General features: G+C 37.4%; 1 protein-coding gene and 1 pseudogene across 1 annotated transcript in view; both read right to left on the bottom strand.

The window, feature by feature from the left end:
- LOC137764604 (uncharacterized) overlaps window positions 1-26165 on the bottom strand; it is a 77930-nt gene that overhangs the window by 16009 nt on the left and 35756 nt on the right. The gene's annotated exons all lie outside the window — the stretch shown is intronic.
- LOC137764774 (centromere protein N pseudogene) lies at window positions 1031-2212 on the bottom strand (annotated as a pseudogene).

Genomic DNA, 26165 nt, shown 5'->3' on the forward strand with positions numbered 1-26165 from the left:
GGGAAGGGGCTGGGAGCTACAAGTGTGTGGTACAAAGATGAAAACACCTGTGGCGAGGGCAGAACGTGGACAGAGAGGGGAGAGGCCTGGCGCTCGGCTCTGCCCCGTGCCTGGGCACAGAAACAGTGGTGCAGCATTAGTCTGAAGAGAACGTGAGAAAAACAGATCTCCCAGAAACAGACTCACAGACATAGAGAACAGACTTGTGGTTGCCAAAGGGGAGGGGGAGTGGGGAAGAAATGGATTGGGAGTTTGGATTAGCAGATGCAAACTATTATATATAGAATGGATAAACAACAAGGTCCTACTGTATAGCACAGGGAACTATAGTCAATATCCTGTAATAAACCATAATGGGAAAGAATATGGAAAGGAATATATATATGTATAACTGGATCACTTTGCTGTACAGCAGAAATTAACACAGCATTATAAATCAACTATGCTTCAATAAAATATTTTTGTTTGTTTATTTTTGTTTTTCTTGTTACTCATTTTCAAATATCTTTATTCACAAACCTGTTATTATAGTCAGTTCGAATGCCATATGTATGATAAAATAGATTATAAGAAGTATCATATTTACAATGAAATCATTATTTTATATAGCTGAATTAACTGATAGGCTACCTCCTGCAATAATAACTTAATGGGCCCAATTCTACCTTTTGAATGGACCAATTTTATGATTCTCCTAGAAAGTTTTGAGTTGGGTATAGTTTCTTGGTGCTTCTTTCTGTGATCCAAGGCTTAAGAGAAAATCCCTGGAAATTCCAGCAACTGGAACCAGACCTCTCCAGGATTGAGGAGAGACAGGAGTGAGAAAAAAGACATCCTGTCACATCTTAAAAGTCCCACAACTGCTATGCTTTGCAGGAGGAGGAAAGAATCAGTCCCAAGAATTATACTGAACATTTCTCAATCGTCAATATCAAGGATTAATCTCTAAAACAAGTTTGCAGATAGAAGCTATTCAGCTAGTCATTAACTAAAATGCATATGCAATACAGTCAAGGATGCTGTGCTTACAAAACCACATACATCTTATTTATCTCTAATTTTAAAATAATTCTTTCCTTTATTGGGTATTCAAGTGAGCAATGGAGAAAGTGGTGCATCTGCAATACCGGCTGGTGCTAAGGATTTCAGTGCTTCCAGAAGATGGGGGCTAGAGAACTTAACCAGGCACCGGAGGGGTTCTTCTCTCTCAGCCAGGATGCCCCCATTTAGGTCACTTTTGAATTTCGTTTCAAGCTTATATTGTGCAAATTCTAGTCTTGGTTGTGGATAGTCTCCAAAAATTTCTTGAGTCACTCTCTGGACTCTCTCTTTTTCTATTTTGTTTTCATGAATGATCCTTGAATCCATATTTATATCTAGCCCAAGGCTTCTTTCTTGTACAGGTGTAGTAGAGTTGTGAGTTTCAAAGGTCTGATTATACTGTTTAAAAACAATAGCCTTAAGAGCGTCCAGATACCGGCTTCTGAGGTCCATTTTCACAATCTGATGGTGTTTGCTAGCAATTGTCAGTGCCTGACCCAGAAGGGGTAGATGGCTTTTCAGTTGGGAGGAAGAAGTGAAGGCATGTGGAGGTTGGGAATAATACACCACGTAAGCAGGTTTGTACTGGTTTGGCTTTCTATACTGTGTTCCCCAGGCAATTCGAATCCATACTGCATTCTCCTCGGCGTCTCTGAAGCTGACTGTCACATTTTTTAATGCTCTCTTAAGAATTTTTCTTAAGAATTTTGAATTGTTCCATATCAAAAAGGTCAATGTCTTCACCTGGTCCTTTACTCATCTCAAAAACATCCCAAACTTTCTGATGCCAATGAAATTGAGTATAAATGATGTCTAAAAGAGCTGCATCACTGAGACTTGCACGATTCTCCTCACAAAGCAGAACCAAGTCCTGAAGGAGAGATTCCTTTTTCTGCCAGAAGTTTACAGTCTGCAGTTGATTTTCAGACAAAAAATTCCAGGTTTTTAGTATTGTCATCATTTCAGTCATTGGGATTTTCAAGGTGGTCCTCCTGAAAAACTCGGAAACAGTTTCATCCATCTCTTTGGCACTTGGGACTTGGGGCAGTCGCGAAAGAGTTGCCTCAGAGGCGTGGGACGAGGCTTCTTCAAGGCTCCCGCCACACTTGGGGGCCCGATGCCATGCGGCCAGGGGTTCTCTTACCGTCCCACATCCGGCCGGCTCTCTCCTCATCAGCTGTTCCCCAATAAAATAAATTAAAAAAAAAGAATAGAAAAGCAGATCTCCAAGGTCATGGCTCTGATGAGTGGCTGGCATATAATGCTGGTAAGGATGGTCTGGGGTAGACTAAAGAAGAGAACAACTGAACTTGGCAGAAAGAATAACTATGAGAGGGATTATTGATTTATTTTCAGTATTTAGCAGATATACTGGATCTCTTTTATTTTTTAATTTTTAATTTTTAAAATTTATTTTATTTTTAACATCTTTATTGGAGTATAACTGCTTTACAGTGGTGTGTTAGTTTCTGCTTTATAAGAAAGTGAATCAGCTATACATATACATATATCCCCATATCTCCTCCCTCTTACGTCTCCCTCCTATCCTCCCTATCCCACCCCTCTAGGTGGTCACAAAGCACCGAGCTGATCTCCCTATGCTATGTGGCTGCTTCCCACTAGCTATCTAGCTATCTATTTTACATTTGGTAGTGTATATATGTCAATGCCACTCTCTCACTTTGTCCCAGCTTACCCTTCCCTCTCCCCGTGTCCTCAAGTCCATTCTCTACGTCTGTGTCTTTATACCTGTCCTGCCCCTAGGTTCTTCAGAACCTTTTTTTTTTTTTTTTTAGATTCCATATATATGTGTTAGCATGGGGTATTTGTTTTTCTCTTTCTGACTTACTTCACTCTGTATGACAGACTCTAGGTCCATCCACCTCACTACAAATAACTCAATTTCATTTATTTTTATGGCTGACTAATATTCCATTGTATATATGTGCCACATCTTCTTTATCTATTCATCTGTCAATGGACACTTAAGTTGCTTCCATATCCTGGCTATTGTAAATAGACGTGCAATGAACATTGTGGTACATGACTCTTTTTGAATTATGGTTTTCTCAGGGTATATGCCCAGTAGTGGGATTGCTGGGTTATAGGGTAGTTCTATTTTTAGTTTTCTAAGGAACCTCCATACTGTTCTCCATAGTGACTGTATCAATTTACATTCCCACCAACAGTGCTAGAGGGTTCCCTTTTCTCCACAACGTCTCCAGCATTTATTGTTTCTAGATTTTTTTTTTTTAAACTTTGGGTTTATTTATTTATTTATTTATTTATTTATGGCTGTGTTGGGTCTTCGTTTCTGCATGAGGGCTCTCTCCAGTTGCGGCAAGTGGGGGCCACTCTTCATCGTGGTGCGCAGGCCTCTCATTATCGTGGCCTCTCTTTTTGTGGAGCACAGGCTCCAGACGCGCAGGCTCAGTAATTGTGGCTCACGGGCCTAGTTGCTCCGCGGCATGTGGGATCTTCCCAGACCAGGGCCCGAACCCGTGTCCCCTGCATTGGCAGGCAGATTCTCAACCACTGCGCCACCAGGGAAGCCCTAGATTTTTTGATGATGGCCATTCTGACCAGTGTGAGGTGATACCTCATTGTAGTTTTGATTTGCATTTCTCTAATGATTAGTGATGTTGAGCATCTTTTCATGTGTTTGTTGGCAATCTGTATATCTTCTTGGGAGAAATGTCTATTTAGGTCTTCTGCCCACTTTTGGATTGGGTTGTCTGCTTTTTTGATATTGAGCTGCATGAGCTGCTTGTAAATTTTGGAGATTAATCCTTTGTCAGTTGCTTCATTTGCAAATATTTTCTCCCATTCTGAGGGTTGTCTTTTCATCTTGTTTATGGTTTCCTTTGCTGTGCAAAAGCTTTGAAGTTTCACTAGGTCCCATTTGTTTATTTTTGTATGTATTACCATTTCTCTAGGAATTGGGTTAAAAAGGATCTTGCTGTGATTTATGTCATAGAGTGTTCTGCCTGTGTTTTCCTCTAAGAGTTTTATAGTGTCTGGCCTTACATTTAGGTCTTTAATCCATTTTGAGTTTATTTTTGTGTACGGTGTTAGGGAGTGTTCTAATTTCATTCTTTTACATGTAGCTGTCCAATTTTCCCAGCACCACTTATTGAAGAGGCTGTCTTTTCTCCATTGTATATCCTTGCCGCCTTTATCAAAAATAAGGTGACCATATGTGCATGGGTTTATCTCTGGGCTTTCTACCCTGTTGCATTGATCTATATTTCTGTTTTTGTGCCAGTACCATACTGTCTTGATTACTGTAGCTTTGTAGTATAGTCTGAAGTCCGGGAGCCTATTTCCTCCAGCTCCATTTGTCTTTCTCAAGATTGCTTTGGCTATTCAGGGTCTTTTGTATTTCCATACAAATTGTGAAATTTTTTGTTCTAGTTCTGTGAAAAATGCTATTGGTAGTTTGATAGGGATTGCACTGAATCTGTAGATTGCTTTGGGTAGTAAAGTCATTTTCACAGTGTTGATTCTTCCAATCCAAGAACATGGTATATCTCTCCATCTGTTTGTATCATCTTTAATTTCTTTCATCAGTGTCTTATAATTTTCTGCATACAGGTCTTTTGTCTCCTTAGGTAGGTTTATCCCTAGGTATTTTATTCTTTTTGTTGCAATGGTAAATGGGAGTGTTTCCTTAAATTCTCTTTCAGATTTTTCATCATTAGTGTATGGGAATGCAAGAGATTTCTGTGCATTAATTTTGTATCCTGCTACTTTACCAAATTTATTGATTAGCTCTAGTAGTTTTCTGGTAGCATCTTTAGGATTCTCTATGTATAGTATCGTGTCATCTGCAAACAGTAACAGCTTTACTTCTTTTCTGATTTGGATTCCTTTTATTTCTTTTTCTTCTCTGATTGCTGTGGCTAAAACTTCCAAAACAATGTTGAATAATAGTGGTGAGAGTGGACAACCTTGTCTTGTTCCTGATCTTAGACGAAATGGTTTCAGTTTTTCACCATTGAGAACGATGTTGGCTGTGGGTTTGTCATATATGGCCTTTATTATGTTGAGGTAAGTTCCCTCAGAATGTATGCCTACTTTCTGGAGAGTTTTTTCATAAATGGGTGTTGAATTTTGTCGAAAGCTTTTTCTGCCTCTATTGAGACGATCATATGGTTTTTCTCCTTCCATTTGTTAATATGGTGTATTACATTGATTGATTTGAGTATATTGAAGAATCCTTGCATTCCTGGGATAAACCCCACTTGATCATGGTGTGTGATCCTTTTAATGTGCTGTTGGATTCTGTTTGTTTGTATTTTGTTGAGGATTTTTACATCTATGTTCATCAGTGATACTGGCCTGTAGTTTTCTCTCTTTGTGACATCTTTGTCTGGTTTTGGTATCAGGGTGATGGTGGCCTCGTAGAATGATTTGGGGAGTGTTCCTACCTCTGCTATATTTGGAAGAGTTTAAGAAGGATAGGTGTTAGCTTTTCTCTAAATGTTTGATAGAATTCGCCTGTGAAGCCATCTGGTCCTGGGCTTTTGTTTGTTGGAAGATTTTTAACCACAGTTTCAATTTCATATTGGTCTGTTTATATTTTCTATTTCTTCCTGGTTCAGTCTCAGAAGGTTGTGCTTTTCTAAGAATTTGTCCATTTCTTCCAGGTTGTCCATTTTATTGGCATATAGTTGCTTGTAGTAATCTCTCATGATCCTTTGTATTTCTGCAGTGTCAGTTGTTACTTCTCCTTTTTCATTTCTAATTCTACTGATCTGAGTCTTCTCCCCTTTTTTCTTGATAAGTCTGGCTAATGGTTTATCAATGTTATTTATCTTCTCAAAGAACCAGCTTTTAGTTTTATTGATCTTTGTTATTTTTTCCTTCATTTCTTTTTCATTTATTTCTGATCTGATCTTTATGATTTCTTTCCTTCTGCTAACTTTGGGGGTTTTTTGTTCTTCTTTCTCTAATTGCTTTAGGTGTAAGGTTAGGTTGTTTATTTGAGATGTTTCTTGTTTCTTGAGGTAGGATTGTATTGCTATAAACTTCCCTCTTAGAACTGCTTTTGCTGCATCCCATAGGTTTTGGGTTGTCTTGTCTTCATCGTCATTTGTTTCTAGGTATTTTTTGATTTCCTTTTTGATTTCTTCAGTGATATCTTGGTTATTTAGTAGTGTATTGTTTAGCCTCCATGTGTTTGTATTTTTTAAGATTTTTTCCTGTAATTGACATCTAGTCTCATAGTGTTGTGGCCGGAAAAGATACTTGGTATGATTGCAATTTTCTTAAATTTACCAAGGCTTGATTTGTGACCCAAGATATGATTTATCCTGGAGAATGTTCCATGAGCACTTGAGAAGAAAGTGTATTCTGTTGTTTTTGGATGGAATGTCCTATAAATATCAATTACGTCCATCTCGTTTAATGTATCATTTAAAGCTTGTGTTTCCTTATTTATTTTCATTTTGGTTGCTAGATCTCTTTTAAATCTTCCCCACTTTTTGTTTAAAATCAAAGGATTGGTTGAGGCTGAGACAATGACAGTTGTGAGAAAAAGTGGGAAATTTAGAGTTTGGCACTTACGGGTTCTTATTCAGAAATCTCATAAAAATCCACAGTAGGCACAATAGAAAGAGATGAGAGGCATCAACAAAGACAGCATCTGAAAAATGATGAGGAGGTCAAAAGATAAGACACTGGACACCCTTCAAATGCTATTTCTCCTAGCATTTGAGTCTTTTTAAATCTCACTATCCTCAGTTAATCCTTAAAAAACATAATTTATTTTCCATTTAGTGACTGACAAAGGGCTATCAATTCTTCACGTAGGCAATGTGATGATTAATTTTATGTTAGATCATAAAATGTCAGACTGGGCTAATGGATGCCCAGGTAGCTGGTAAAACACTATTTCTGGGTGTGTCTGTGAGAATGTCTCCAAAAGAGATTAGCATTTGGTTGAGTAGATTGAGTAAAGATCTGCCCTCACCATTGTGGGTGGGCATCATCCAATCCACTGAGGGTCCAAACAGGATAAAAAAGGGAAAGGAAGGGCAAAATCTTGGCTTTCTCTTCTTGAGCTTGAATGCCTATCTTCTCCTGCCCCCAGCCATTAAAGCTCCTGGTTCTTGGGCCTTCACACTCCAGGACTTACAGCAGTGCCCACTCCTACCCTTCCATCCCACCCACACCCGCCTCCGCTTCGCAGGCCTTTGGACTCAAACTGAATTATTCCACCAGCTTTCCTCATTCTCCAGCTTGCAGAGGACAGATTGCGGGACTTCTCAGCCACCAAAACTGTGTGAGCCAATTCATATAATAAATATCTTCAGTCTATCTATCTATCTATCTAACCATCCATCTATCCATCCATCCATCCATCCTATTGGTTCTGTTTCTCTGGAGAACCCTAATATAGCCCATTTCTTCACATAAAAACTATTCTGTTATAGAGAGAATATGAAGCAGACTGAAAAGTATAATCAGACTTCTCTTCCTCTTCTATTCCATTCCCTTCCCTTCCTTTCTCTTCTCTTCCTAAACAATTCAGTCCTAAGCTATTAGGTGGGACAAAGCAAGGCATGTGTCTGTGGTAGTAGGGGTGGAGTGTGAGGAGCCATGATGGCCTGGCATGGGGCACCAGAGTCTGAGCAGAGAGGAAAGGGTGCCCATCAGAGGTGCAGCCCTGTGCAAATGCAGAGCCCCAGTGGAGTATAGAGGCCATTCCATGGAGGTGGAGGTCTTAGCCTAAGTAGGGTAAGGAGGTAGGGTTGCCAGATTTAGCCAAGGGAAAAAAAAGCCAATAAAACAAAACCTGACACCCTATTAAATTTGAATTTCAGATAAACAATGAAAAATTTTTTAGTATAAATATGTCTCAAATCTTGCATGAATTGTTTGTAGTTTATCTGAAATTCAAATTTAACTGGACATCCTGTATTTTATCTGGCAACATTATGAGGAGGGCATCCACACAGAGGGTGGCCTGCTGTTGGGTGTGGAGTTCCAGTGGGTGAGAAGGGCATCCATGAAGAAGGTGGGAAGTGGCTTGAGCTGGGGAGTCAGAGCTGGAGCAGAGAAAGAGGGCACTAGCACGGGAGATGGGGCAGCAGAGGAGGCGTGAGGTTCTTAGAAAATCAAGGTGTCTGCAGGGCGATGCTAGCTCCAAAGGCTCTAGGGGAGAATCCTTCCAGCGTCAGATGGCTTGTGGCTGCAGAAGTCCAATCTCTGCCTCTGTCCTTGTATGGCCTTCCCTTCTTCTCCCTGTGTGTCTCTCCTCTCTGTGTGTGTTTTTTATAAAGACACCTGCCATTGGATTTAAGTTCCACCCAGATAATCCAAGATGATCCCACCTTGAGATCTTAATTACATCTGCAAAGCCCCCTTTTTCAAGTAAGGTCACATTCACACGTTCCAGGGGTTAGGATGTGGACATATAATTTTGGGGACCACCATTCAATCCACTTACAGTTAGTCATATATAGAAAATTGATCAAATAAGCAAATGTTTTAAAGATAATAGAAGCCTGGTTTTTCCTAATGGAGAACAATATAAAAAGATATTGGATTGGAATTAGGTGTGTCAGTGTGAACTTATACTTTTCAATATATAACTAGAGAAATAATTCTAGATGGAAATGTCTACCTGTGTGTATACCTGTATGCTGTCTACTGGCCAGCAACATCCCAATAGCAATGAATACATCTAGCACCCAGGTCCTGGCTTCTAAATACCATTTTCCACTAAAGGGAATCAAGTTTCCTTGGAGAAGTGGCTGATTCCAGGGCCGGTGCAAGAAAAGTACAAGGCAATCCTAGAATATTTTGTTGTACCAGAAAACAAAGAGGTTTTCAAAAAATAAAGAAGACATGTCAAAAGGACACAGAAGCCAACTTGAATAGGCTCCCAGTTGCCAAATCGGGGACAAACTGAACGTGGACATAAATAATGATAACAATGGATTATAATCCATGAATAAAACATGAATCCATGAGTCCATACTGATCTAAATGAGTGAATAAATTAAAAGTTTGATGAGAAATAGAATATTTTCATAGTTCCAAAGAACCTCCCCACAAAGTATTTATTAATTACAAAGGGGAAAAGAGTAATTTTACAATGAAGAAGCCTGGCAGACACCACCTTAATCAAATGGTCAAAGTGAACATCATCAGTAATGGGACATGTAAATCACATACGACCTGGTAGACTGCAAAGAGGAAAACTCAGCATTAGTTCTGTTTTTCTTGCCAAATACTCATAATAAATTTCAGCTTAATCATGAGGAAATAGAAATTAAACCCAAACTGATAAAATAAAAAAATAACAGGCCTGTACTCTTCCAGAGTGTCAAGACCATGAGATCAAGAAAAGGCTGAACCAATGTTCCAATATATAGGAAACTATATAGAGACATGACAACTGCATATAATACCTGACTCTGAATTGGATGCTTTTGCTATAAAGGAATTATTGGAACAATTGGCCAAACTTGAATGGAGACTATAAATTATTAGATGGTAGTAGTGTATCAATGTTAAGTTCTGGATTCGGGTTGTTATTCTATGGTTAAGTGGGAGAGTGTTATTTGTAGGAAAGCACACAGAGAAATATTCAGGGGTGATGTGGCATTGATAACTTACTCTCAAATGACTAAAGAAAATAAAATTCTTTGAATTGTACTTTCAACTTTTCTGTAATTGTTTCAAAATTTAAACCTGTTATTTCAAAATTTTTAAAAAATGAACAAGTACAGTCAGAAAGGCCAAGAATTGTGTTCATATATGTCCACTGCAGCATTAGCTATAATATCAGAAAACTAAAAACATTGAAAATGTGTAACAATTTGTACATGATGATCTCAAGTGTGTTTAAAAATATGGAAAAATGATTATAAAGAAATATATGAAAATGTTAAGGTTATGTACATCTATGTGGAAGAACTATGATTTTGTGTTTTTGCAGGGGTATGTATTATGTACAGAAGGAATGTTATGGTTCACTACTAGATAGTAGAATTATAAAGTAAATAGAAGTGAGGAAAGGGATTAGATGAAATCGTATGAAGTAGATAGTAGAATTGAATCATACAGAGAAATTGCACATATATGTCTTTAATTTCTGCCAAGTCAACTGTGCACACTCAAATTGTATTTTTCCTACAACCTAGGGCTGAAATGCAAGCCAACAACCTCGTCTGTTGCCTAACAATAGAAATGGTGATGGACTCCAACGCTGTAGGAAGAACTGGTTGCACTGAATTCACTAAGAAATGGTAAAGACTAGACTAATCCTGATTATTGCTGTACTCTGGGCAATTCAACACCTTTTCCAGGATAATTTTCATTTGACATGCTGTGTAGGAGGTAACCTTTGGTTAAAAAGTGACTCTAGCTTTGATTTTAGGTTAAATTTTAACATTTACTTTAATTCCTTCTAGGGGTCTTAACTAAATAGTCTACATTTTTTAAAAATTGAGATATAATTCACATAGCATAAAATTTTTGTTTTAATGATCCATTTTTAACATGGTGCAGGATATCCACAGTGAAAAAAGAATTTTCATTTTAAATAATTCTACAGATTTGTTGAAAAGAAATGGAAATTCAAATTTTAACATTTGGAAAGAAAAGTGATTAGATCAAATCAATGGGAAAAACGTTTGACTGGCCCCTTCATTAAAAACAACCAAGATTGGGGACTCATCTGAGCCTGGCTATCGTAGCCGAAGTATTGATAGAAGTAAACAAAGCTTATCTTTAGTGACACCCTCGCAACAGACACACAGACACACACAGACACACACACACACACTTTTCTTTGTCTTTCCCTCTCTCTTTGGCACTTTTCCCCTGTCACTTCTTTTTGCTCTACCTCTGGACAAACTCCCTTTCCCCACTCAGGATCCACTGCGGGAGAAGTTGCAGTTTACTATGTGTGAGGCCTGGGCAATTTCACAACCTCTCCAAGCCTCACTTTCCTCCTGGTAAAATGGTTGTAAGAGTAGTTCCAGCTCTGTTACGATATTGTGAATATTTTTTAAAGGATTAATGTGAAGTGCTTTACATTAATTCTTCAATGTTACTTTTCTTTTGTATTAGTTTCCTGTCATTGCTGTAACAAATGACCACACACAGTGGTCTGAAACAACACACTGTTTTAGCTTACAGTTGTGAAGGTTAGGAGTCTAACATGGGTCTCACTGGGCTAAGATCAAGGTGTTGGCAGGACTGTATTCCCTCTGGAGTCTCCAGGGGAGAATCAATTTCCTTGCCTTTTCAGCTTCTGGAGGCTGCCTGCCGTCCACGGCTCGTGGCCCCCTTCTTTCCATTCCCTCCAAGCTCTGCTTCCGTGGTCACATCTCCTTCTTTGACCCTCTTGCCTTCCTCTTATATATAAGGACGCTTGTGGTTCCATTGTGCCCACCCAGATAATCCAGGATAAACTCCCCATCTCAAGATCTGTAACTCATATCTGCAGAGTCCCTTCTGCCATGTAAAGTGACATATTTGGTCATGGATATCTCTGGGGTTAGCATGCATTATTCTGCCTACCACACTTTCCCTTTCCTCCCATATTTCTTAACTCCCAGGTATTCCCAACCTGGCCTAAACCTCACTTTCTTGCTTGAGTTCTCTCAGGTCATCTACTCATGCCTCCACACTTCCAGCTATAACTTTCTCCTTCTCTTCCAGTTCAAACCCTACCCATTCCACAAGTCCCAGTCAAATCATGAGTCCTTTGGTAAAGCCTTCCCCGGCCATCGGCTTATAAAGGTAGCTTCCTAAATCCCATTGCATATAGTAGCTGCACCACTCATTTGGCAAACACTCTGCCTTCTGGTCATATGTTCATGGCACACAGGTGCTGCATATACATTGAATGAATAAATGAATCTCCACAAGACCATAAGAAATTGACAGCCATGTCTTTTTTTTAGCTTTATTGAGATATAATTAACATATAACACTGTGTTAGTTTGTGTAAAATATGATGATATGATATACATATATATATTACAAAATGATTACCATAATAAGGTTTATTAACACACCCATCGCCTAACATGATTACCATTTATTTGGTGTGCAAACACTTAAGATCTACTCTCTTAGCAATTTTCAAGTACACAATACAGTATTGCTAACTGGGACATTAGCTCCCCAGAACTTATTCACCTATAACTGGAAGTTTGTATCCTTTGACCAACATCTCCCCATTTCCCCCACCCCCCAGGCCCTGGCAATCACCAATCTACTTTAAGAACTGTGTCTTAAGCTACTTTCTAATCCAGCACTGAAGAATGGTTGAGGGGAGATATATGGCAATGATGAAAAGATAAAGCATGTCCAGGAGCTCCAGGGAGGAAATGTTCCAGAGTCCCATCTGTTTCTTTAGTTTAGAGCAATACCAACTTACTTCCTACAAACACATCTAGGGCAAGGGGTCTTTACGTATTCTCTTTGGGCTGGTGTCAATGATAACTTTAGCAACAATTTTTCCTAGACTCTTCCTGCCCAGCTTCTCATGCTCTCTTGATTTGGTACCTGTGTGTATGGACAATAGAAGCTCTTACAGAAACACAAACGGCACCTCTGAGGAGTGCTCCAGAGCCCATGATGGTCTACAGAGGGTAGGGTAGAAGTGAGAAGTGGGAAAACCCTCTCATTCTACCTCAGGATACTCTTCAGAATCTGTGGTCTGCCTTAGTTTGCACACCACTAGCATATTATTTACTGGCTGACATTTTTCATTCTTTTAAGAGTTTTGGAGAGGGGGCTTCTGTGATTCTATCTTACGCCCAAAGATGGATATCACTATTTCATGTGTAATTCTGTCTTTCTAGTTTATGATGACCATTTTCTGTAAGTAAGTGTTTTTACTTTTCTATTACTATTTTGAAAAAATATCTTTATCAGAACTTTCTTCATTGGCTACTAGCATTCACTGGGCAGTTCTTCCCAGTCAAGGAAAAGGGATAAGAAAACTTCTTGGTTACTTTTGTACTTATGATTCTAACTACCAGTCTAAAGTTCACATCAAAATACACATCACACAATGCTATTTGTTGTCTCACATTTTTGACAGATGAGTTGAAATCTTTTTAAATAATTCAGCAAACAATTAATATATGAACACTTTGCTGGGTTTTTGTGAAATAAATAGATGAACAATAAACAGTTCTGGCCATCCAAAGAAGATCAGACATGAACGTAAAAAGCTGCACATGAACTATTTCAGGCATTCCTTCTGACTCACCACTAGTGACAGATTGGGCCTTAGACCAAGAAAAATTACACCCCAGATTAAAAAAAAAAAAAAGTCCTTTCAATTTACTGGGCAAACAGCCAAAACTTCAGACCTCTCAGGTTTCAGATAACATTACAAAGAATCTTTACTGATTATAAATTTGCTCTTCCAGCAATATACTACTTTTTCTGACTTCATAGTTATTGTGCCATTTCTGTGACTGTGCTTTAGAGTTGGGCACAGATGTGGAGTTTTGCTTGTGTTCAATCGAAGAGGATGAATTTGTAACTTTCCCCCTTCCCTTTGGGGAAAAAAAATCAGGAAGGAACTTAAATACAAGGCTTTTCCTCCCATTTTACATTCAAACATGTCTTGCAGGAAATGAACAAATAGTGATTCTCAAATATAACACTGTACTTTTATGTGCTGTAGTACAAAAAGAGCTTTACAGGAATTTTGTGTGTTCCGGAAGTTGAGATTTTTAAGGACAAAAGTGGGACTTGGATTTTTTTCACTTCCTGCAGAATATAAATGCCAAATTCCTTAGCCTAACATTCAAGATCTCCAAAATCTCATCTCAACTCACCTCCAGTCTTATCTATGTCCATCCTTACTCCATGAACCCAGCAATGTCCTGTGAGCCATGCTGAAGATTTTTATCTCCAAATCTTTTTTGCCCTCTGGATTGCCCTTCTATCTTTCCTTTTCCCCCAGTCCCACTGTCAAATTATCCATTCTTCAAGGTACATCTTCAAAGAAAAGGCATCTATAAAGCAACCTGTACATCATCTCCAAGTTGAAATTTCCCCCTCTCTTGGGTTTTCATAATTTCCTGTAATTAAGGGTTACAGCTTTTGTAATGAGGAATAAAAACTTAAAAACTACTTAACTAAAAACTATTAACAGCTTATCAAATAAAACTTGAACATAGTTTTTTGAAAAGGGCAAGGAACTCTTTCAGAATCAGTTACATTCATGCCTTTAAATGCTTTCACTAGTAAGAAAAAAGAGATAGAAATGCCAGCCAACATAGGAAGCAGCAACAAGATAGAGTTGCCCTATGGACCACAAATTACTATTTTTAAAAATAATGGAAAAGGGGGAGAAAGCAATTAAAAAACTAGAATTACCTTAAAAGATGAATATGACATGAAAAGAAAATCAAAAACATTTTAATGGGAGATTTAAAAAATGATAAATTAATGCATGCATACTTCTGCAAAATTTCTTCAAATTAATATGTGGGTTTAATGCAAATACTAATAAAAATTCCAATGTGATTTTTTAATTAAAAAAAGGAAGTAAAGTTTATTGAGACATGAATTAAAACATATTTTGTAAAAAGAAAGAATAATGCAGTGGGATTAGGTCTGCCTGATATACTAAAACATATAAAAGCTGCAATAATTAAAGCAGAATGCTATTGGAAGATAACTAGAGAGGTAAATTAATGGAACAGAAAAGATAGTTTAGAAATAACTCTTATATATAATACTTTAGGAAATGATAATGAGAAAAGAAGGGACTTTTCAATAAATGGTTTTGAGAAGATTTTAGCTCTTTAAGAAGAAGTTCCTCGTTCCATACTTTATAATAAAATGTGTTCTAAGTAGAATTTTCAAACTAATGATTAAAATCAAATAGTAAAATCTTCAGACAAAGTAGAATATTTATTCAATGTCTGGAGAAGAGAGTTCTTTGAGGTTTGAAGTATGCAGAGGAATCAAAAGAGGAATGAAGTAATATTTGATCACATAAGTCCCAAAGAAGTAAACGACTGATGTCTGGTCAAGTGGTGAAGCAGCTTCAGGCTCTGATAAAACCCTCCCACCTTTAGTGCCCACACCTGTCCCAAACACAGTAATAATAAATAGGATATGAAAAGGGAAAATCAAAATGATATAATTGAGTTCAAAAAAGGAAACAAAAGCAAAAAATAAACAAATGGGACCTAATTAAACTCAAAATCTTTTTTGCACAGCAAAGGAAACTGTTGAAAAGATTAAAAAAGGCAATCTACTGAATGGGAGAAAATATTGTCAAATGATATGACTGATAAGGAGTTAACAGCCAAAATATATAAACAGCTCATACAACTCAATATAAAAAAACCCAAACAACCCAATTTTAAAAAGGGCAGAAGGCCTGACTAGACATTTTTCCAAAGAAGACATACAGATGATCAACAGGCACATGAAAAGATGCTCAACATTGCTAATCATCAGAGAAATGTGAGTCAAAACCACAATGACACATCACCTCACACCTGTCAGAAAGTCTATCATCAAAAAGACCACAAATAGCTCTCTGCCCTCCACCATGTGAGGATACACTGAGAAGACAGCCATCTACAAGCCAGGGAGCAGTCCCTCACCAGACACTGCTGGTACCTTGATCTTGGACTTCCCAGCCTCCAGAACTGTGAGAAAGAAACATTTGCTGTTTAAAAAAAAATACATTCATAGAAGGCTGCTCCTTTTATAGATCACATGTGTGGATTCACAGAAAGATAGACAAGATGAAAAGGCAGAGGGCTACATACCAGATGAAGGAACAAGATAAAACCCCAGAAAAGCAACTAAATGAAGTGGAGATAGGCAACCTTCCAGAAAAAGAATTCAGAATAATGATAGTGAAGATGATCCAGGACCTCGGAATAAGAATGGAGGCAAAGATCGAGAAGATGCAAGAAATGTTTAACAAAGACCTAGAAGAATTAAAGAAAAAACAAACAGAGATGAACAATACAATAACTGAAATGAAAACTACACTACAAGGAATCAATAGCAGAATAACTGAGGCAGAAGAACGGATAAGTGACCAGGAAGACAGAATGGTGGAATTCACTGCTGCGGAACAGACTAAAGAAAAAAGAATGAAAAGAAATGAAGACAGCCTAAGAGACCTCTGGGACAACATTAAACCCAACAACATTCGCATTATAGGGGTCCCAGAAGGAGAAGAGAGAGAGAAAGGACCGGAGAAAATATTTGAAGAGATTATAATCGAAAACTTCCCTAACATGGGAAAGGAAATAGCCACCCAAGTCCAGGAAGTGCAGCGAGTCCCATACAGGATAAACCCAAGGAGAAACACTCCGAGACACACAGTAATCAAACAGGCAAAAGTTAAAGACAAAGAAAAATTATTGAAAGCAGCAAGGGAAAAACGACAAATAACATACAAGGGAACACCCATAAGGTTAACAGCTGATTTCTCAGCAGAAACTCTACAAGCCAGAAGGGAGTGGCATGATATACTTAAAGTGATGAAACGGAAGAACCTACAACCAAGATTACTCTAGCCGGCAAGGCTCTCATTTAGATTTGATGGAGAAATCAAAAGCTTTACAGACAAGCAAAAGCTAAGAGAATTCAGCACCACCAAACCAGCTCTACAACAAATGCTAAAGGAACTTCTCTAAGTGGGAAACACAAGAGAAGAAAAGGACCTACAAAAACAAACCCAAAACAATTAAGAAAATGGTCATAGGAACATACATATCGATAATTACCTTAAACGTGAATGGATTAAATGCCCCAACCAAAAGACACAGGCTTGCTGAATGGATACAAAGACAAGACCCATATATATGCTGTCTACAAGAGACCCACTTCATACCTAGGGACACATACAGACTGAAAATGAGGGGATGGAAAAAGATATTCCATGCAAATGGAAATCAAAAGAAAGCTGGAGTAGCTATACTCATATCAGATAAAATAGACTTTAAAATAAAGAATGTTACAAGAGACAAGGAAGGACACTATATAATGATCAAGAGATCAATCCAAGAAGAAGATATAACAATTATAAATATATATTCACCCAACATAGGAGCACCTCAATACATAAGGCAACTGCTAACAGCTATAAAAGAGGAAATCGATAGTAACACAATAATAGTGGGGGACCTTAACACCTCACTTACACCAATGGACAGATCATCCAAAATGAAAATAAATAAGGAAACAGAAGCTTTAAATGACACAATAGACCAGATAGATTTAATTGATATTTATAGGACATTCCATCCAAAAACAGCAGATTACACTTTCTTCTCAAGTGCGCACGGAACATTCTCCAGGATAGATCACATCTTGGGTCACAAATCAAGCCTCAGTAAATTTAAGAAAATTGAAATCACATCAAGCATCTTTTCTGACCACAACGCTATGGGATTAGAAATCAATTACAGGGAAAAAAACGTAAAGAGCACAAACACATGGAGGCTAAGCAATATGTTACTAAATAAACAGGAGGTCACTGAAGAATTCAAAGAGGAAATCAAAAAATACCTAGAGACAAATGACAATGAACACATGACGATCCAAAACCTATGGGATGCAGCAAAAGCAGTTCTAAGAGGGAAGTTTATAGCTATACAAGCCTACCTCAAGAAACAAGAAAAATCTCAAGTAAACAATCTAACCTTACACCTAAAGGAACTAGAGAAAGAAGAACAAACAAAACCCAAAGTTAGCAGAAGGAAAGAAATCATAAAGATCAGAGCGGAAATAAATGAAATAGAAACAAAGAAAACAATAGCAAAGATCAATAAAACTAAAAGCTGGTTCTCTGAGAAGAGAAACAAAATTGATAAGCCATTAGCCAGACTTATCAAGAAAAAGAGGGAGAGGACTCAAATCAATAAAATTAGAAATGAAAAGGAGAAGTTACAACAGACACCGCAGAAATACAAAGCATCCTAAGAGACTACTACAAGCAACTCTATGCCAATAAAATGGACAACCTGGAAGAAATGGACAAATTCTTAGAAAGGTATAACCTTCCAAGACTGAACCAGGAAGAAACAGAAAATATGAATAGACCAATCACAAGTAATGAAATTGAAACTGTGATTAAAAATCTTCCAACAAACAAAAGTCCAGGGCCAGATGGCTTCACAGGTGAATTCTATCAAACATTTAGAGAAGAGCTAACACCCATCCTTCCCAAACTCTTCCAAAAAATTGCAGAGGAAGGAACACTCCCAAACTCATTCTATGAGGCCACCATCACCCTGATACCAAAACCAGACAAAGACACTACAAAAAAAGAAAATTACAGACCAATATCACTGATGAATATAGATGCAAAAATCCTCAACAAAACACTAGCAAACAGAATCCAACAACACATTAAAAGGATCATACACCACGATCAAGTGGGATTTATCCCAGGGATGCAAGGATTCAATATACGCAAATCAATCAATGTGATACACCATATTAACAAATTGAAAAATAAAAACCATATGATCATCTCAATAGATGCAGAAAAAGCTTTTGACAAAATTTAACACCCATTTATGATAAAAACTCTCCAGAAAGTGGGCACAGAGGGAACCTACCTCAACATAATAAAGGCCATATATGACAAACCCACAGCAAACATCATTCTCAATGGTGAAAAACTGGAAGCATTTCCTCTAAGATCAGGAATGAGACAAGGATGTCCACTCTCACCGCTATTATTCAACATAGTTTTGGAACTCCTAGCCACGGCAATCAGAGAAGAAAAAGAAATAAAAGGAATACAAATTGGAAAAGAAGAAGTAAAACTGTCACTGTTTGCAGATGACATGATACTATACATAGAGAATCCGAAAAATGCCACCAGAAAACTACTAGAGCTAATCAATGAATTTGGTAAAGTTGCAGGATACAAAATTAATGCACAGAAATCTCTTGCATTCCTATACACCAATGATGAAAAATCTGAAAGAGAAATTATGGAAACGTTCCCATTTACCACTGCAACAAAAAGAATAAAATATCTAGGAATAAACCTACCTAGGGAGACAAAAGACCTGTATGCAGAAAACTATAAGACACTGATGAAAGAAATTAAAGATGATACCAACAGGTGGAGAGATATACCATGTTCATGGATTGGAAGAATCAATATTGTGAAAATGACTATACTACCCAAAGCAATCTACAGATTCAATGCAATCCCTATCAAATTACCAATGGCATTTTTTACGGAACTAGAACAAATCATCTTAAAATTTGTATGGAGACACAAAAGACCCCGAATAGCCAAAGCAGTCTTGAGGGAAAAAAACGGAGCTGGAGGAATCAGACTCCCTGACTTCAGACTATACTACAAAGCTACAGTAATCAAGACAATATAGTACTGGCACAAAAACAGAAACATAGATCAGTGGAACAGGATAGAAAGCCCAGAGATAAACCCATGCACCTATGGTCAACTAATCTATGACAAAGGAGGCAAAGATATACAATGGAGAAAAGACAGTCTCTTCAATAAGTGGTGCTGGGAAAACTGGACAGCTACAGGTAAAAGAATGAAATTAGAACACTCCCTAACACCATACACAAAAATAAACTCAAAATGGATTCGAGACCTAAATGTAAGACCAGACACTATAAAACTCTTAGTGGAAAACATAGGAAGAACACTCTGACATCAATCACAGCAAGATCTTTTTTGATCCACCTCCTAGAGTAATGGAAATAAAAACAAAAATAAACAAATGGGACCTAATGAAACTTCAAAGCTTTTGCACAGCAAAGGAAACCATAAAGAAGACGAAAAGACAACCCTCAGAATGGGGGAAAATATTTGCAAACGAATCAACGGATAAAGGATTAATCTCCAAAATATATAAACAGCTCATTCAGCTCAATATTAAAGAAACAAACAACCCAATCCAAAAATGGGCAGAAGACCTAAATAGACATTTCTCCAAAGAAGACATACAGATGGCCAAGAAGCACATGAAAAGACGCTCAACATCACTAAATATTAGAGAAATGCAAATCAAAACTACAATGAGGTGTCACCTCACACCAGTTAGAATGGGCATCATCAGAAAATGTACAAACAACAAATGCTGGAGAGGGTGTGGAGAAAAGGGAACCCTCTTGCACTGTTGGTGGGAATGTAAATTGATACAGCCACTATGGAGAACAGTATGGAGGTTCCTTAAAAAACTAAAAATAGATTTACCATATGATCCAGCAATCCCACTACTGGGCGTATACCCAGAGAAAACCATAATTCAAAAAGACACATGCACCCCAATGTTCATTGCAGCACTATTTACAGTAGTCAGGTCATGGAAGCAACCTAAATGCCCATCGACAGACGAATGGTTAAAGAAGTTGTGGTACATATATACAATGGAATATTACTCAGCCATAAAAAGGAACAAAATTGAGTCATTTGCTGAGACGTGGATAGATCTAGAGACTGTCATACAGAGTGAAGTAAGTCAGAAAGAGAAAAACAAATATCGTATATTAACGCATATATGTGGAACCTAGAAAAATGGTATAGATGAACCGGTTTGAAGGGCAGAAGTTAAGACACAGATGTAGAGAACAGACATATGGACACCAAGGGGGGGAAAACTGCGGTGGGGTGGGGATGGTGGTGTGCTGAATTGGGCGATTGGGATTGACATGTATACACTGATGTGTATAAAATTGATGACTAACAAGAACCTGCAGTATAAAAAAAACCAAACAAACAAAACAACTAATACTAAACTTTCATTGGGTTATTTGTATGGAAATATGTTAATATAAATGTTTCAGACATTACATGAAATTTCTAAAAATCTTATATGTTCTGGTATAATGTTATAAATCATAATTCTAGTTATTACTTTAAAATGTATATCTCAGAAAAAAAAAAAAGACCACAAATAAATTTTGGTGAGGATCTGAAGAAAAGGGAGCTCTTGTACACTGTTGGCGGGAATGTAAATTAGTGCAGCCACTGTGGAAAAGAGTATGGAGGTTCCTCAAAAAACTAAAAATAGAACTACCATATGACCCAGCAATTCCACTCCTGGGTATACATCTGAAAAAAACAAAAACACTAATTTGAAAAGATACATGCACCCCAGTGTTCATAGCAGCATTATTTATAATAGCTAAGACATGGAAGCAACCTAAGTGTCCACCAACAGATGAATGAATAATGAAGATATGGTGTATATATAAACAGTGGAATACTACTCAGCCATAAAGAAGAATGAAATTTTGCCTTTTGCAATAACATGGATGGGCCTGGAGGGTATTATGCTTAGTGAAATAAGTCAGACAAAGAAAGACAAATATTGTATGTTATCACTGATATGTGGAATCTAAAAATAAAACAAACATATAGAGCAAAACAGAAAAAGACTCCCAGTTATAAAGAACAAACTAGTGGTTACTAGTGGGGAGAGGGGAAGGGTTTGTAGCAAGACAGACGTAGGGGATTAAGGAGTACAATTATTATGTATAAAATAAATAAGGTACAAAGATATAGTGTACAGCACAGGGAATATAGCCAGTATTATATAAAAACTTTAAATGGAGTATAATCTATAAAAGTTTTGAATCACTATGTTGTACACCTGAAACTAATATAATATTGTAACTATACCTTAATAAACAAATTTAAAAAAACATAAATATGAATACCACCATGGAACTGAAACAAACAAAAAATGCCACATTGAAGAGAGCAGAATTGCATCTGTATACCTACTGGTCTTCCATTCCTATGTCCAAGGCTTCAGCTCCCTTAGGTACAGCTTCATACAGTGAACACTGAGGACAAGGATTAGGGCTGGGGCTCTCTCTAGTCATATGAAACTGGTAGAAAAAGTTGGCTCACCCATTGCTTAGAGGTATGGGTTCACAGGAAAGTGCAGATGTTGGGAAGCAGGAATTCAAAGACACAACCTGAGGCAGTGAAGAAATCTGTGATGACTACAATGCCTCCCATCCAAGTGCTAACCAGACCCGACCCTGCTTAGCGTCCGAGATCAGAGGAGATCAGGCGTGTTCAGGGTGGTACGGCCATAGACTGATACCTACAATATCAAAGTAAGTCAGGAATACCAAAATACTATACGTACCCAGTTCTAAACTGGGGACTCCAGTGGGTGCTATGTGCCAAAAAATACGTTGTCAGGGAGGGGTGAACATGGAGGGAAAGGGAAAGAGAAGAAATAAGTAAAAGACTAAAAAACTTTCTACTAAAAATGAGCCTTCTGCAAAATAGAATTCCAAAACCACATTAAAATATCTAACAACAACAACAAAAAAGTTTGAACCCCACCTCCCCAGTTGGAACATGAATTCACTTCAGATAAAATTAATTTTCTGGAACTGTTTGATAAGGAACTGGAAAGTAAATGTTCTGATGATGCGCAAAGAAATCAATGAAGATAACCTTTCCATTAAAAAAGAACAAAAAAATATGAAGCCAAAATAATCAATAGTGAAACAAGAAACAGGTGGATCTGAAAAAGTAACAAATAGAAATAAAAAAATAGGCATTAAAATCTAAAAGTCAATAGACAGAATGAACTTTAGGCTGGAAATATTTGGAGAGGAGTACTGAATTGGAGGGAGGAATTCACCCAGTTCATGGTCAAAGAAAAGAAAAATATGGGTAAATAACTAAAGGCTACTGAGGTTACATGGTGAGGATCCCAAAAGAAGAAAATGAAGAGAAAGAGTTGAATCCTCATATCAAGTGTGTTCTACATACCAAAAGGATACAAAGTTAAATCATTACAGGGTGAGTGCAAAACATCAAGAATCACAAGAAAATCGTAAGAGCTATCATAGATAAAAGACAGATTATGTGCAGCTAAGCAACAGTCTTCCCATCAGAAATATTAGATGCTACAAAGAAGCCAGTGAAGTAATGTCTTCAAAATGCTGAGGGAAAAACAGATATCTACACTGCTAAACTTTTGCAATGTAGACACAAAATGAACCCATTTTCAAATAGCAAAGCATAAGACCAAGAGTTTAGCCACCTACAGACTGTGGCTGATACTTACCCACTATGACACTAGTGTAAGCAAAGTGGAGATCCATTACACAACAATGTGAATATACTTAACACTACTTCACTGTGTACTTTGAAATGATTAGAATGGTAAATTTTATGTTATATGTTTCTTACCACAATGGAAAAAAAATATCATGCTCAGGCTCCAAGCAATGCCACATTAATTTCTCTGTAGGGGCAGGCAAAGTGAATGGAACATAGGCAGAAGGTATTTTCTTAAAATTCCCAGTTGATTTTTATTTTTATTTTATTTTAATTTTTTTCCCAGGTGATTTCTAATGTGCAGCCAAGGTGAAAACCACTGACTTATGCCTAAAAGAAAACCATATGAAATTTGAAAGAAAAAAAAAGAAAAGAGGATGGGAAGGAGTGTTTGGAAAGAGAGGTATAAGGCAAATACAGAAACAGAGGTAATACTCTCCGAAAAAGCCAGTCTAGTAGTTATTGTATTAGACAAAATATAATGTAAAGCAAAAAACTTAGATAACAAGAGATGCTACATAATAATCAAGGGAAGAATCATATACAATCATGAATTCCTATGTACCCAACAACATGGTTGCAAAGTATATGAGGCAAAAACTGACAGAATGACAAGGAGATACTTACAAATTCAAAATCATGGTGAAAAATTTTTAACACCTTTATTAGAAACTATTAGATCAAGAAGACAAAAAAACTTTAAGAAAGATATAAAATATTTAGAAAGTAAAACTAACTAGTTTGGGGGCTTCCCTGGTGGTCCAGTGGTTAAGAATCCGCCTTCCAATGCAGGAGACGTGGGTCTGATCCTTGGTCGGGGAACTAAGATCCCACATGCCGCGGAGCAACTAAGTCTGAGCGCTCCAGAGCCTGCTCACCACAACTAGAGAGCCTGTGTGCCGCAACTAGAGAGAGGCCTGCGCACCGCAAGGGAAGATCCCGCATGCTGCAACTAAGACCAGATACAGCCAAATAAATAAATAAATAAATATTAAAAAACAAACAAACAAAACCCCAAAAACTAACTAGTTTCATCTAATCGGTATATAGAGAATCCTGCAAGTTGTAACAGAATGTTTTTTCTTTTCACAAACACATAAAACAATTATAAAAACTGATACCACACAAGGTCACAAAGTAAGTCTCACCAAATTTCAAGCAATCAGTATCATTCAGATTACATATGTATTTTGTAATTTGTAACTTTTTCTTCTTGAAAAATTTTTGAAATTATGGCAAAACATTATTTGATAAAGCTGGATGTAGGTTCATGAGTGTTTGCTATATCATTCTCTAAATGTTTCTTTATGTTTGCAATATACTAATAATATTTTTTAGAATTTGAACCACCTGAAAAAATGTATTTCCAACAAAGATAACAGCCAATTAATGTCACTTTATATAAAAAGCCCAGAATAAAAGATAAGAAAAACACTAAAATGTTAATATGTAAGTACACAAAAGACATTGAATGACATCCAACATAAAGAAAAAACAAGTACTTTACAAATGGAAGAACATTCATTCTGAGTAGAGTCAAAATTATGAAATACCATGCTTACCAATTTAAGATTTAAAAACCTGATTGTACCCACGGTTGGTAAGGAGATAACAACACATTCCTTCTCCTACATTTGGGGTGGCGGTCTAAATTGTTTAAAACATTTTGGAAACCAATTTAATAATATCCATCAAAAATCATAAAATTCTGGGTTTCCCTGGTGGCGCAGTGGTTGAGAATCTGCCTGCCAATGCAGGGGACACGGGTTCGAGCCCTGGTCTGGGAAGATCCCACATGCCGCGGAGCAACTGGGCTCGTGAGCCACAATTACTGAGCCTGCACGTCTGGAGCCTGTACTCCGCAACAAGAGAGGCTGCGATAGTGAGAGGCCCGCGCACCGCGATGAAGAGTGGCCCCCGCTTGCTGCAACTAGAGAAAGCCCTTGCACAGAAACGAAGACCCAACACAGCCACAAATAAATAAATTTTTTAAAAAATCATAAAATTTCCCATGTTTTTTGACTCAGTAATTCCAAGGATCTAGCATATGGATATGATCCTAAATATATGAAAAACTTTATGTACAATGATGTTCATAGCATGTTATTTATAAAAAAAAGATTGAAAACAAATTAAATGTACAGTTACTAAGAAAGTAATTCCCCAAATTATGATATATTCTCTTGAAACATCTTGTAGCCATTACAAAGGATAGGTAACAGGGGAAAATGCTTGCCAGAGCATGTCAAGTGAAAAGACCAAAATTCAAAATTATTCACTATGATTGCTAGAATTTGTAAGAAAAAAGCTTTGCAGGAACTACATCAAAATGTTAAACCTGATTATTTTTTCGATGGTGGGACCATAGGTGATTTTTCTTTCTATTATTCTTATTCTCTAATTTTTCTTTGTGTTTCTATTACTTTAATAATAACCTTTACACAAACTGCTTTAATGTTCCTGCATCTTCCCTAGGTGATGACGGATTGGCAGATTGCTAAATATGTTATAAACTGGTCTCTCTCCCTTTTGGACCAGGGAGGCACCCAGTAGAACCCCAAAGAAAACACAGGTTCCTTCTTTTGTCCCACGGTGTTCTCATGTCAGTAGACCAGGTTGAGGACTTGGCTTGGAGGGAAATTCAGCTCCAAGGTGACAGCCAGGCTCACTTCTGAATTGGGAGGGGAGAGGGGAGACAGAACACACTCACATGGAAGACAGAGCATCTTTGAAGTCATATTGTGCCATTGTAGATGAGGGTAAATACAGCCCCCCTTGGGATGAAATGTGAAAGTTGAATAGCTCCAATAATTTAGGACAAAGTAGCAAGTCAAAGGACCCTAAAAGGATCTTAATTACTGGAAGAGTACAGAATCCCTTCAAACAGACTCCCTTTCTAAAAAGACGGCAATCCTAGTTCTGCAGGGGTAAAAAACCCAACAACAACAAAAACTGATGGAGACCACACAGAAAAGTAAGATTGCAAAGGAGAGCTAAGTAATTTAAATCAGAATTTGCCATAGAAAGAATTTTTTTTAAAGATAATATTTAAAAACATTTTGGCCTATCCTCATTT

This window comes from Eschrichtius robustus, chromosome 5 (genome assembly GCF_028021215.1).
Source record: "Eschrichtius robustus isolate mEscRob2 chromosome 5, mEscRob2.pri, whole genome shotgun sequence".
In the NCBI taxonomy this organism is placed as follows: domain Eukaryota; kingdom Metazoa; phylum Chordata; class Mammalia; order Artiodactyla; family Eschrichtiidae; genus Eschrichtius; species Eschrichtius robustus.